The sequence below is a fragment of the Lasioglossum baleicum genome, unplaced genomic scaffold, assembly GCF_051020765.1.
Source record: "Lasioglossum baleicum unplaced genomic scaffold, iyLasBale1 scaffold0135, whole genome shotgun sequence".
In the NCBI taxonomy this organism is placed as follows: domain Eukaryota; kingdom Metazoa; phylum Arthropoda; class Insecta; order Hymenoptera; family Halictidae; genus Lasioglossum; species Lasioglossum baleicum.
In genome coordinates this window covers 304,821-309,499 of record NW_027469195.1, presented here as the reverse complement: position 1 = coordinate 309,499, position 4,679 = coordinate 304,821, and the positions used below count along the sequence as shown (strand labels likewise).

The following is a 4,679-nucleotide window of genomic DNA, read 5'->3' as shown; positions in this document are numbered from 1 at the left end:
TAATAATATAATTGTTTCTAATATATATATATATATATATATATATATATATATATATATATCAGATTTTTTATAAATCAAATTTTTAAGTCGAAACTAAATGTAAAATTTTTACTTTTATATATTTAATTTTTATAATTTAATATTTAAATATCTTTATATTGAAGATACAAAATTTTATGTAAGCTACATAAAAAATTGGAATTTTTATTCATTAAATTTATTAATAATAAATTACCTCACTTTGGTTTCAATGAAATTTACTCATATATATGTAACTATTCGATTATCTGTATCTAATAATCGAAATTGATTTATTGATTCACATAATAATACATATGAATCGCATTCAATATTATTAAAATCAGAATATTAATAAGATCAATATCATTGATGACCAATTGATTTAATTGAAAAAAAAGGATTTAATAATTCATCAATATAATATAAAATATTTAAAGATGGAAAACAAATAAATAATAAAATAATTACTGTAATAATTGTGCAAATTACTGAAATTAACTGATTTTTTATTAAATATAAATTAATAAATGTATTATTTAAAATATCAGCAATTAAGTATGTTGTAAGAACAATAATTATTAATATAAATATTAAAATAAAATTATGTAAATAAATTAAATTATCATAATAAAAAGAATTTGAATTTTGAAATAAATATACATCATGCTGCTATTTTTAATAATAAAATTAAATTTTATATAATTGAATTTTAAATTCATTGCACTTTTCTCCCATATGAAAGTTTTTTAATTATTAAAATTCTACACTCATTAAATGAATGATTTAATGGAGGATAATTTATTAACCATTCCAAAAATGATTGATAACACTTAAATAAAAATAAACGTCAATAAATTAAACTTTCTAAAATTAAAAATAATAAAAAAATTATTCTGTTTAATGGAATAATAGAACCAATTGAAGATTATAGATTTCAACAATAATAAGAATCAGGATAATCATCAGAATAACGTCTAGGTATTCCTATTAAACATAAAATATGTTGAGGATAAAATGTTAAATTTACTCCAATAAACATTACTAAAAATTGATAAACTAATCAATTTTTATTTAATATTAAACCAGTAATTAAAGCAACAACATAGTAAATATAAATAATTAAAATGAGCAACAACATAATATGTATCATGTAAAATAATATCAATAGATGAATTAGATAATATAATACCTGTTAGTCCTCCAACTGCAAATAGTAAAATGAAACCTAAAGGTCATATAATAGAATTATTTATTTTAAATGTTGAACGATAATAAGTTGCTAATCATCTAAAAACTTTAATTCCAGTAGGAACAGCAATAACTATAGTTGCTGCAGTAAAATAAGCACGAGTATCTACATGTAATCCAATAGTAAATATATGATGAGCTCAAACAATAAAATCTAAAAATCCAATCCCTAATATTGCATAAATTATTCCTAAATTATCAAATACTCCTTTTTTACCACTTTCATTTATAATAATTTTAGAATTTAATCTAAAACCAGGTAAAATTAAAATATTAACTGCTGGATGACCAAAAAATCGAAATAAATGTTGATATAATACAGGATCTCCTCTTCCTATAGGATCAAAGAAAGATGTATTAAAATTACGATCAAATAATAATATTGTAATAGCTCCTGCTACTACAGGTAAAGATAATGATAATAAAATTATTGTACAAAAAACAGATAAAGTAAATAAATGTATTTCATCTAAATCTAATCTAAAATTTTATATTAATATAATTGTAGTTATTAAATTTGTAGCTCCTAAAAGTGATGAAATACCAGATACATGTGAACAAACAATTGTAAAATCTGCAGAAGGAGATGAATGAAATATGTAATTAGATAAAGGTGGATATATACAGATCAACCAGTTCCAGATATAAAATTAAATATTCTTCTAGTTAATAATAATAATAATGATGGAGTTAATATTCAAAATGTAATATTATTTATTCGAGGAAATGATATATCAGGTGATATTAATATTAAAGGAATTAATCAATTACCAAATCCTCCAATTAAAGAAGGTACAACTATAAAAAAAATTATTAAAAATGCATGACTTGTAATTAAAGAATTATATAATTGATCATTATTTAAGAATATTCCAGGAATTCTTAATTCTACAGGAATTAAAAATCTTAAGGAAGAACCAATTATTCCTGATCATATAGCTAATACAAAATATAGAACGCCAATATCTTTATGATTTGTTGAAATTAATCTCTTAATTAAAGTTAAAATTAAAATTTATTTGTAGTTTTTAAAATTAATTGTTCATAATTTAAGTTAAAATTTGTATAGTACCAAAAAATTTTAAATTATTATTAATAAATTTACAATTTATTTCTTTTATCAGATATAACACTTTTTATATTTATTAATTTTTAATTATAGTTTAAAAAACATTAAATTGCAAATTTAAAATTATATAAACAAGATATATTAATTATTTCATTTTTATAATTTATTTAATATAAATACTACTAAAATATTAAATATTGAAGAAAATAATATTAAAAAATTAAACTTAAAATTGAAAATAATAAAAAATTAAGAAAAAATTATATTTATAAATAAAAATATAATAATTTTTATATAACAATATAAACAAATATTTCAGATTAACAAAATTATAAGTCTAATAAATATATTATATTCAATAATATATATAAAATTTTTAATGAATAATGAGTTAACAATAAATGAAAAAAATTGGTAATAACAAATAAATTAATAAAATTGACATAAATAAAATAATTAAATTATTTTTATAGTTTAATATAAAATTATTTAAATTATTATTTATAAATTTATATTTATATAATATAAATAATGATATATAAATAAATGATATTTAAAAAAAAAACTCCATAATTTATTATTAGAATTTAAATTAATTATTCTAATTCTAATAAATATTAGAATATAAAAAATAAAGCACTTCAAAATAGTGTTTGATAATAATAAAAAAAATAAATATAAAATAAAAATTAAATATATAAAATTTATAGATTTATATTTTAAACTTAATTTATATTATTTATTTAAAATTAAATTATGCTATAATTTTTATAAATATTTTGAAATTTTTATAACTAATAATAGTATATTAATTTACATAAATATCTTATCAAAATATTCCTTTTATCAGGAATATTATTATTATAAATGATTAATAAAGCTATAACATAATAGAATAAATAATATTTAATATTTATAAGTTTTATATCCATAAATAAATTAAATAATTAATAAACCTATAAATATTAATAATGTAAATTCATTTAATATTAACCATTTTATATTCTCATTAAATTAATAAACCTATAAAATATTAAAATAATTTATAATACTTAAAGATTTTGTAATCTTAAATAAATTAAATAATTAATAAACGTATTAACATTAAACAATTTTAAATATTTATATGTTTTGTATACTTAAATAAATTAAATAATTAATAAACTTCATTTAATAAATATTTATTTAATATTCATAGATTTTAAATAAATTATTACAAAATAATTAATGAACCTACAAATATTAAATAAATCATATTTTAAAATATACTTATTTAATTAACTAACATTGTAATTTAGTTATAATTATATTCTGGTCAACTTAAATAATATAAAATTAATTATTTATACTACTAAAATGGTGTAAAATTAATTATTTATAATATATTAATTTATACTACTCGACTAACATAGTATAAAATTAATTATTTATACTAAATTAATTTATACTACTCAACTAAAAGAGAACAAATTTAATTATTTATAATAAATTAATTTATACTACTCGACTATAATAATATAAAATTAATTATTTCTAATGAATTAATTTATACTAATCGACTAAAATAGTATCAAATTAATTATTTGTACTACTAGAATAATATAAAATTAATTATTAAATATATATTTGATATAAAATATAATTGTATAATATATCGACAAATTATGAATCTATAAGGTTTGAAATTAGCTTATTTATATTTTAAATTTAATAAAATTTGTCAACAGTAGAAAATTACGATAGGTCAAATTTTCATATTATATATGCAATAAAATTAGTTCACCACAATACTAGTTGAACATATCAATAGAGCAAATTTTACAGAACAAAATTTTTCAGAAGTAGAAAATTTCAATATAACAGGTTTTCATATTATATATGCAATAAAATCAGCTCACCACAATACTAGTCGAACCAGGTAGTCCGCGTCTGAACCCGCTGAACTGTATTGGCATTAGACACGCTATTTCATGGTGTGAATATAAATTAACAGAGTTAAACCGTTGTTGAACGTTTCCTGTTGCTATATAGTCAAACTTTTTACCGAAGGCCTTACTTTCGGAGAAGCTAACCCGCTGCTTCGAGATTATGTATTCGTGTATAGAGGAGCATATTAGTATACACTTTAGACACGTGGACATTAATTTCATGTGTGAATTATAAGATTGAGTGTCAAACATATAGAAAAAGTTACCACCTTACCTGAGTGCCGAACGGCTATGTCAGTAACTTCACCTATCCTGCGATTCCGAAAGTCAAACGAAGTATTCCGGGTGCAAATATGCTGAGCAGTATTGGCAATAGGCACCTCAATACACGGTTGGAATATTAAAGTAGA

The 4,679-nt window shown here is 18.1% G+C and overlaps 1 pseudogene; it reads right to left on the bottom strand.

Moving 5' to 3' along the window:
• Window positions 1-739: 739 nt before the first annotated feature.
• LOC143220014 (cytochrome c oxidase subunit 1 pseudogene) lies at window positions 740-2,278 on the bottom strand (annotated as a pseudogene).
• Between the last annotated feature and the right edge of the window lie 2,401 nt (window positions 2,279-4,679).